Source organism: Coregonus lavaretus (assembly GCF_964263955.1).
Source record: "Coregonus lavaretus genome assembly, contig: HAP1_SCAFFOLD_957, whole genome shotgun sequence".
Taxonomy (NCBI): Eukaryota; Metazoa; Chordata; class Actinopteri; order Salmoniformes; family Salmonidae; genus Coregonus; species Coregonus lavaretus.
This window is the reverse complement of record NW_028162111.1, coordinates 160000-170417: the sequence shown is the minus strand read 5'-3', so window position 1 is coordinate 170417 and position 10418 is coordinate 160000. Positions and strand designations below refer to the sequence as shown.

The following is a 10418-nucleotide window of genomic DNA, read 5'->3' as shown; positions in this document are numbered from 1 at the left end:
AGGGTTAAGGTTAGAGTTAGGAGAAGGGTTAAGGTTAGAGTTAGGAGAAGGGTTGGATAAAAGGGTTAAGGTTAGAGTTAGGGGAAGGGTTAGCTAAAAGGGTTAGCTAAAAGGGTTAAGGTTAGATTTAAGGGAAGGGTTAGCTAAAAGGGTTAAGGTTACAGTTAGGGGAAGGGTTAGCTAAAAGGGTTAAGGTTAGAGTTAGGGGAAGGGTTGGCTAAAAGGGTTAAGGTTAGAGTTAGTGGAAGGGTTAGCTAAAAGGGTTAAGGTTAGAGTTAGGCGAAGGGTTAGCTAAAAGGGTTAAGGTTAGAGTTAGGGGAAGGGTTAGCTAAAAGGGTTAAGGTTAGAGTTAGGGGAAGGGTTAGCTAATAGGGTTAAGGTTAGATTTAGGAGAAGAGTTAAGGTTAGAGTTAGGAGAAGGGTTAGCTAAAAGGGTTATGGTTAGAGTTAGGGGAAGGGTTAGCTAGTAGGGTTACGGTTAGAGTTAGGGGAAGGGTTAGCTAAAAGGGTTAAGGTTAGAGTTAGGGGAAGGGTTAGCTAAAAGGGTTAAGGTTAGAGTTAGGAGAAGGGTTGGATAAAAGGGTTAAGGTTAGAGTTAGGGGAAGGGTTAGCTAAAAGGGTTAGCTAAAAGGGTTAAGGTTACAGTTAGGGGAAGGGTTAGCTAAAAGGGTTAAGGTTAGAGTTAGGGGAAGGGTTGGCTAAAAGGGTTAAGGTTAGAGTTAGTGGAAGGGTTAGCTAAAAGGGTTAAGGTTAGAGTTAGGGGAAGGGTTAGCTAAAAGGGTTAAGGTTAGAGGTAGGGGAAGGGTTAGCTAAAAGGGTTAAGGTTAGAGTTAGGGGAAGGGTTAGCTAATAGGGTTAAGGTTAGATTTAGGAGAAGGGTTAAGGTTAGAGTTAGGAGAAGGGTTGGATAAAAGGGTTAAGGTTAGAGTTATGGGAAGGGTTAGCTAAAAGGGTTAGCTAAAAGGGTTAAGGTTAGATTTAGGGGAAGGGTTAGCTAAAAGGGTTAAGGTTAGAGTTAGGGGAAGGGTTAGCTAAAAGGGTTAAGGTTAGAGTTAGGGGAAGGGTTAGCTAAAATGTTTAGGGTTAGAGTTAGGGGAATGGTTGGCTAAAAGGGTTAAGGTTAGAGTTAGGGGAAGGGTTAGCTAAAAGGGTTAAGGTTAGAGTTAGGGGAAGGGTTAGCTAAAAGGGTTAGGGTTAGAGTTAGGGGAAGGGTTAGCTAAAAGGGTTAGGGTTAGAGTTAGGGGAAGGGTTAGCTAAAAGGGTTAGGTTAGAGTTAGGGGAAGGGTTAGCTAAAAGGGTTAAGGTTAGAGTTAGGGGAAGGGTTAGCTAAAAGGGTTAGGGTTAGAGTTAGTGGAAGGGTTGGCTAAAAGGGTTAGGGTTAGAGTTAGGGGAAGGGTTAGCTAAAAGGGTTAGGTTAGAGTTTGGGGAAGGGTTAGCTAAAAGGGTTAAGGTTAGAGTTAGGGGAAGGGTTAGCTAAAAGGGTTAGGGTTAGAGTTAGGGGAAGGGTTAGCTAAAAGGGTTAAGGTTAGAGTTAGGGGAAGGGTTAGCTAAAAGGGTTAAGGTTAGAGTTAGGGGAAGGGTTAGCTAAAAGAGTTAAGGTTAGAGTTATGGGAAGGGTTAGCTAAAAGGGTTAAGGTTAGAGTTAGGGGAAGGGTTAGCTAAAAGGGTTAGGGTTAGAGTTAGTGGAAGGGTTAGCTAAAAGGGTTAAGGTTAGAGTTAGGGGAAGGGTTAGCTAAAAGGGTTAAGGTTAGAGTTAGGGGAAGGGTTAGCTAAAATGTTTAGGGTTAGAGTTAGGGGAATGGTTGGCTAAAAGGGTTAAGGTTAGAGTTAGGGGAAGGGTTAGCTAAAAGGGTTAAGGTTAGAGTTAGGGGAAGGGTTAGCTAAAAGGGTTAGGGTTAGAGTTAGGGGAAGGGTTAGCTAAAAGGGTTAGGGTTAGAGTTAGGGGAAGGGTTAGCTAAAAGGGTTAGGTTAGAGTTAGGGGAAGGGTTAGCTAAAAGGGTTAAGGTTAGAGTTAGGGGAAGGGTTAGCTAAAAGGGTTAGGGTTAGAGTTAGTGGAAGGGTTGGCTAAAAGGGTTAGGGTTAGAGTTAGGGGAAGGGTTAGCTAAAAGGGTTAGGTTAGAGTTTGGGGAAGGGTTAGCTAAAAGGGTTAAGGTTAGAGTTAGGGGAAGGGTTAGCTAAAAGGGTTAGGGTTAGAGTTAGGGGAAGGGTTAGCTAAAAGGGTTAAGGTTAGAGTTAGGGGAAGGGTTAGCTAAAAGGGTTAAGGTTAGAGTTAGGGGAAGGGTTAGCTAAAAGAGTTAAGGTTAGAGTTATGGGAAGGGTTAGCTAAAAGGGTTAAGGTTAGAGTTAGGGGAAGGGTTAGCTAAAAGGGTTAGGGTTAGAGTTAGTGGAAGGGTTAGCTAAAAGGGTTAAGGTTAGAGTTAGGGGAAGGTTTAGCTAAGTGGAAAAATATCCAAAACGTAGTATTTTAACCGCCAACATAGATCCACACATAGAATATACACACCCTGACTCAACATATAAGAGTCCCCTGGGCGTGACACTGAGATGCACAAAAACGATATATATTATTCCAAATGGGTGAATCTTTCCTTTACAAACCATCAAATCTGTGCGCTACCTTGGAACACATAAAATACTACAACATGGTAAATTCATAAGCAGGAATAAGAATTATATAGAAAATGATGTTTTTCAAAAGGAGAAGTTTATCATGGGAAGTGACAGATGCTATCTCCTGTGTGAGCACTAGTTCTCAAAAAGAGAGATAATTCCTCATGGTTATATTGGGCTACATTTTTAGACTTCAAAGACAACGTTGGTAGTTTATTAACCTTAACATATCTGGTTTCTAGTAGGCTACAGCGTTATTGAAGGGCTGTTTCTCTGAACCTCAGGCAGTAGGCTGAAACAAGCTTGTTTCTCTGATCCTCAGGCAGTAGGCTGAAACAAGCTTGTTTCTCTGAACCTCAGGCAGTAGGCTGAAACAAGCTTGTTTCTCTGAACCTCAGGCAGTAGGCTGAAACAAGCTTGTTTCTCTGAACCTCAGGCAGTAGGCTGAAACAAGCTTGTTTCTCTGAACCTCAGGCAGTAGGCTGAAACTAGCTTGTTTCTCTGAACCTCAGGCAGTAGGCTGAAACAAGCTTGTTTCTCAGAACCTCAGGCAGTAGGCTGAAACAAGCTTGTATCTCTGAACCTCAGGCAGTAGGCTGAAACAAGCTTGTTTCTCTGAACCTCAGGCAGTAGGCTGAAACAAGCTTGTTTCTCTGAACCTCAGGCAGTAGGCTGAAACAAGCTTGTTTCTCTGAACCTCAGGCAGTAGGCTGAAACAAGCTTGTTTCTCTGAACCTCAGGCAGTAGGCTGAAACAAGCTTGTTTCTCTGAACCTCAGGCAGTAGGCTGAAACAAGCTTGTTTCTCTGAACCTCAGGCAGTAGGCTGAAACAAGCTTGTTTCTCTGAACCTCAGGCAGTAGGCTGAAACAAGCTTGTTTCTCTGAACCTCAGGCAGTAGGCTGAAACAAGCTTGTTTCTCAGATTCGGACCAGCAGCAGCAACCTATCCTCCTTATTTATGTTTGAAAACTAATTTGAAGGCCAGAATTGTTGTTGGGGGAAAGCACTAATCATGTTGATGCAGCCGGAGAATCTTCTAGAACCAACTTCTGTGACATCACAGCAGTAAGTCTTCATTGAAAGGGATATGACATCACAGCAGTAAGTCTTCATTGATAGGGATATGACATCACAGCAGTAAGTCTTCATTAAAATGGATATGACATCACAGCAGTAAGTCTTCATTCATAGGGATGTGACATCACAGCAGTAAGTCTTCATTCATAGGGATGTGACACCACGGCAGTAAACTGCTATATTTCTTCTTTATACATGTTTTCTCCTTGATTTCAAAATGGAAACCAGGTGTTAGTAGTTACTGATTCTTGATGAGTAAAATACGAATATATTAACGAAATGTGTTATTCTCATACCATATTGTTGTGTAACGATAGTATCACTTCATTCATTTGGGGAAGATGAGGGGGCATCTGCTGAATAACAGATGGGCTATGGGTTACAGGTGCTGAATAACAGATGGGCTATGGGTTACATGTGCTGAATAACAGATGGGCTATGGGTTACAGGTTATCATGCTGAATAACAGATGGGCTATGGGTTACAGGTGCTGAGTAACAGATGGGCTATGGGTTACATGTTATCATGCTGAATAACAGATGGGCTATGGGTTACAGGTTATCATGCTGAATAACAGATGGGCTATGGGTTACAGGTGCTGAATAACAGATGGGCTATGGGTTACAGGTTATCATGCTGAATAACAGATGGGCTATGGGTTACAGGTGATCATGCTGAATAACAGATGGGCTATGGGTTACAGGTTATCATGCTGAATAACAGATGGGCTATGGGTTACAGGTTATCATGCTGAATAACAGATGGGCTATGGGTTACAGGTTATCATGCTGAATAACAGATGGGCTATGGGTTACAGGTGCTGAGTAACAGATGGGCTATGGGTTACATGTTATCATGCTGAATAACAGATGGGCTATGGGTTACAGGTTATCATGCTGAATAACAGATGGGCTATGGGTTACAGGTGCTGAATAACAGATGGGCTATGGGTTACAGGTTATCATGCTGAATAACAGATGGGCTATGGGTTACAGGTGATCATGCTGAATAACAGATGGGCTATGGGTTACAGGTTATCCTGCTGAATAACAGATGGGCTATGGGTTACAGGTGATCATGCTGAATAACAGATGGGCTATAGGTGATCATGCTGAATAACAGATGGGCTATAGGTGATCATGCTGAATAACAGATGGGTTACAGGTGATCATGCTGAATAACAGATGGGCTATGGGTTACAGGTGATCATGCTGAATAACAGATGGGTTACAGGTGATCATGCTGAATAACAGATGGGCTACAGGTGATCATGCTGAATAACAGATGGGTTATAGGTGATCATGCTGAATAACAGATGGGTTACAGGTGATCATGCTGAATAACAGATGGGTTATAGGTGATCATGCTGAATAACAGATGGGCTACAGGTGATCATGCTGAATAACAGATGGGCTATGGGTTATAGGTGATAATGCTGAATAACAGATGGGCTATGGGCTACAGGTGATCATGCTGAATAACAGATGGGTTATAGGTGATCATGCTGAATAACAGATGGGCTATAGGTGATCATGCTGAATAACAGATGGGATACAGGTGATCATACTGAATAACAGATGGGCTATGGATTACAGGTGATCATACTGAATAACAGATGGGTTACAGGTGATCATACTGAATAACAGATGGGTTACAGGTGATCATACTGAATAACAGATGGTTACAGGTGATCATACTTAATAACAGATGGGCTACAGGTGATCATGCTGAATAACAGATGGGTTATAGGTGATCATGCTGAATAACAGATGGGCTATAGGTGATCATGCTGAATAACATATGGGCTATAGGTGATCATGCTGAATAACAGATGGGTTACAGGTGATCATGCTGAATAACAGATGGATTATAGGTGATCATGCTGAATAACAGATGGGTTACAGGTGATCATGATGAATAACAGATGAGCTACAGGTGATCATGCTGAATAACAGATGGGCTATGGGTTATAGGTGATAATGCTGAATAACAGATGTGCTATGGGTTACAGGTGATCATGCTGAATAACAGATGGGCTACAGGTGATCATGCTGAATAACAGATGGGCTACAGGTGATCATGCTGAATAACAGATGGGTTATAGGTGATCATGCTGAATAACAGATGGGTTATAGGTGATCATGCTGAATAACAGATGGGCTATAGGTGATCATGCTGAATAACAGATGGGCTACAGGTGATCATGCTGAATAACAGATGGGTTACAGGTGATCATGCTGAATAACAGATGGGTTATAGGTGATCATGCTGAATAACAGATGGGCTACAGGTGATCATGCTGAATAACAGATGGGTTATAGGTGATCATGCTGAATAACAGATGGGTTACAGGTGATCATACTGAATAACAGATGGATTACAGGTGATCATACTGAATAACAGATGGGCTACAGGTGATCATGCTGAATAACAGATGGGCTACAGGTGATCATGCTGAATAACAGATGGGCTACAGGTGATCATGCTGAATAACAGATGGGTTATAGGTGATCATGCTGAATAACAGATGGGTTACAGGTGATCATACTGAATAACAGATGGGTTACAGGTGATCATGCTGAATAACAGATGGTTTATAGGTGATCATGCTGAATAACAGATGGGCTACAGGTGATCATGCTGAATAACAGATGGGTTATAGGTGATCATGCTGAATAACAGATGGGCTACAGGTGATCATGCTGAATAACAGATGGGTTATAGGTGATCATGCTGAATAACAGATGAGCTACAGGTGATCATGCTGAATAACAGATGGGCTATGGGTTACAGGTGATCATGCTGAATAACAGATGGGCTATGGGTTATAGGTGATCATGCTGAATAACAGATGGGCTATGGGTTACAGGTGATCATGCTGAATAACAGATGGGCTATGGGTTACAGGTTATCATGCTGAATAACAGATGGGCTATGGGTTACAGGTTATCATGCTGAATAACAGATGGGCTATGGGTTACAGGTGATAATGTATGCCAAGCGTAGTGAAGGATACACAAAAAGATGGGTTATGGACACATTCCTGTCTCAGAGCTCTACGGACAATTCCTTCGACCTCATGGCTTGGTATTTGCTCTGACATGCACTGTCAACTGTGGGACCTTATATAGACAGGTGTGTGCCTTTCCAAATCATGTCTAATCAATTGAATTTACCACAGGTGGACTACAATCAAGTTGTAGAAACATCTCAAGGATGATCAATGGAAACAGGATGCACCTGAGCTCAATTTCGAGTCTCATAGTAAAGGGTCTGAATACTTATGTAAATAAGGTATTTCTGTTTGTTGTTTTTTTTTTGGGGGGGGGGGGGGGGGGGGGCATGCCAAGCGTAGTGAAGGGTACACAAATAGACAGGTTATGAAAACTTAAATTCAGTTAAAGCAGGGGTTTGCAGGGGTTATGGCACTTACATTTAGTTAAATTTAAATGTAGTTAAAGCAGGGGTTTGGTGGTGGCTTTCTGAACTATTAGAGTTAGACCAACAGTTTAAAGTAATACAGAAATTGTTGGTATTTCAGTTGAGTTTCGGATATATTGACCAAATTATCAGGAAAGTTCTGGACAAAAAATCATTCAAAATTCACCAGAAACAGCTATTTCACAGCTATTTCTCCTAAAAGAACCCCCCAATATGCAACACAAAGTTATGCCCTTGCTTGTAAGAAGTCAAAACAGAAAGCAGTAACTTCATTTTCCATGTTCAGAGACAATAATAATCAGGGTCCTCTGTCCTTGTACCTCCCGTCTGGCGTCAATCACTATCAACAGATATGAGTTTAATCCATAACATTCAGCTTCTAGTCTAGTGACCATCAACCCAAGTGTCACAAACAGAACAGTGGAAATCATGTGTTTTACAGAAAGGAAAACATATAAATATGCTAAACTTTGTGTTCATCTCTAAACTGATTATGAACTTTATTCATCTTAAATATTCCCATTACAAAGTCAATTCAGGAAGTGAACTTAAATTCCAATTCAATTTAAAGAACGATACAGAGAGATAGAGAAAAAGAGAGGGAGGGGTCTGACTGGACGGATCCTTAAATAGGAGAGTTGGGAGAGGTAGAACTCAACTCACAGGCAGGACAGAGAGAGAGAGAGAGAGAGAGAGAGAGAGAGAGAGAGACCCAGTGAAGACCTTTGAAGATCTCTGAAGAAGTGAAGCTACAACTGAAGATTTCAGAAGGTGAGATTTCAACATCTGTTCATCTAATACTGTACCTGAGTGCATCCCAAATGGCACCCTTTTCCCTTTGTAGTGCACTACTTTTGACAAGGGCCCATAGTGAATCATATGTAGTATGTAGCTCTGGTCAAAAGTAGTGCACTACTTAGGGAAAAGGGTGCTATTTGGAAACTCGGTCCTGTGGACCCCAATGGGTGCACGTGTTGGACCGAGTTTGGGAAACGCTGTGCTAAGGAATTCAAGTCTGCTGCCAAAACTCAGGTCTCATGTCTTCAACCAAGTACAGTAGATTATCCTAGCACACAGGAATATGTACGCTCCGCTTGGGGTCCCCAGGACCGAGTTTAGAAAACGCTGCCTTAGCAGTTGCATACGTTATATACATAGCATAGGGTTTCCCTGACCTCCCAAGTACCCCCAGCCGCTCCACTGATTTGATATCTTCCAGTACAAGCACAGCTGATCCAGCTAATCACCAAGCCGTTCATTAGTTGAATCTGCTCTGATGTGAAAGTACTGGAACACATCTGATAAGTGGAATGGCTGGAGGTACACTTGGAAAAAAGGGTTCCAAAAGGGTTCTTCAGCTGTCCCCATATGAGAACCCTTTTAGGTTCCAGGTAGAATCCTTTTAGGTTCCAGGTAGAACCCTTTTAGGTTCCAGGTAGAACCCTTTTAGGTTCCAGGTAGAACCCTTTTGGGTGCCATGTAGAACCCTCTATGTAAACGTTTTATTTATCCCATATGTAACTGTGTTGTTGTTTTTATCGCACTGCTTTGCTTTATCTTGGCCAGGTTGCAGTTGTAAATGAGAACCTGTTCTCAACTGGTTTACCTGGTTAAATAAAGGTTAAATTAAAATTAAAAATAAATAAAAAAGGTTTCTACCTGGAACCAAAAAGGGTTCTTCAAATGGTTCTCCTATGGGGACAGTCAAAGAACACCCTTTAGGTTCTAGATATCACCTTTTTTTCTAACACTGTACTCAACTACAGGTTAGGGGAACACTGCACTCCCCTAATCTCTGAAGTACTCTCTGAATTGGTCTTGACGGCTTCTCTCTTTGACTGTCTTGTTGTCTTGTTGTCTGTGTGTCTCTCTCTGTCTGTAATCTCTCACTCTCTCTCACTCTCTCTCTCTCTCTCTCTCACTCTCTCTCTCTCTCTATCTCTCTCTCTCTCACTCTCGCTCTCTCTGTCTCTCTCTCTCTCTGTCTCTCTTTCTCTCTCTCTCTCTGTCTCTCTCTCTCTCTCTCTCTCTCTCTCTCTCTCTCTCTCTCTCTCTCTCTCTCTCTCTCTCTCTCTCTCTCTCTCTCTCTCTCTCTCTCCTTCTCTCTCTCTCTCTCTCACTCTCTCTCTCTCTCTCTCTCTCTGTCTCTCTCTCTCAGGAGACTATCACCATGGCGATGTTGACCACTCTTCTGCTTCTCAGCGCTCTCTTTGCTCTGGGAGATGCAAGGGGTAGCAGAGGTATTCTGATCAAAGGTTTTAGTGACCTTAACCCAACACCTAGTGACCTAGGTTTTGGGGTGAGAGTCACTGGACCCAGGTTCCTGGTTGGGGCTCCCCCTGTATTCACTAAAATATAATTCTATACAGGTCTGTTGTGGTTTCATAGTTCTGAAACTGATCTAGGGCTATATTCAATCCGCATCGTTCAGCTTTACAGAGTGATTGAAATGTAAAGGCAATGTTCCCTCTTTAGCAGAGACTGCATTCATGGTTAACGCTGCAATCTGAAATTACTTTTAATTTTCTATCACGTAATCTGTAACGCTTCAGCTTTACAGATTGAATCGAGACCCAAGTCTTTTAAAAAAGCATGTCTCAATCTTCCCTCTGTCCTTGTCTCTCTTTTGTTGTAGGGGATCGGCATGATCGGGGTAAACGCTGTGACTCGGAGGAACACATTTCTCCTCCGAAAGGTCAGCATCATCATTCTGACTCGAAGGAACACGTTTCTCCTCCGAAAGGTCAGCATCATCATTCTGACTCGGAGGAACACATTTCTCCTCCGAAAGGTCAGCATCATCATTCTGACTCGAAGGAACACATTTCTCCTCCGAAAGGTCAGCATCATCATTCTTCCTCGGAGGAACACAGCTCTCCTCCCAAGGATCAGCATCATCATTCTTCCTCGGAGGAACACAGTTCTCCTCCCAAGGATCAGCATCATCATTCTTCCTCGGAGGAACACATTTCTCCTCCGAAAGGTGAGAAACATATTATGGAGAACCTGATATGCAAACTGCCAACCGATAAAACTTTCAGTTTATGTGATAAAACAAGCAAGTGTAGTGTAGAGAATCATTGTAACATCTTAACCACTCTGAAATATATTTTCCATAACCAAAAACATTGTATTTTCAGCTGTTTGAAGCCGTCATACAAAACCGAAAGTAAAAGACGAAAAATTGAAATTTAAGAATAGAAGCATAGAAATAGCGCACATAGAACAGATATACTGCTTCTTAGACTTGACTTCAATGAGAATGATAGATCCATAACTCACATTTCTAT

At 42.2% G+C, this 10418-nt stretch overlaps 1 long non-coding RNA gene across 1 annotated transcript; it reads left to right on the top strand.

Annotated features, from left to right (window-relative positions):
• Positions 1 to 7823: 7823 nt before the first annotated feature.
• On the top strand, positions 7824 to 9802 carry LOC311116526. The gene is made up of 3 exons (XR_014611441.1): positions 7824 to 7899; positions 9287 to 9368; positions 9764 to 9802. It is a non-coding gene; the product is annotated as an uncharacterized lncRNA (long non-coding RNA).
• The last annotated feature ends 616 nt before the right edge of the window (positions 9803 to 10418 follow it).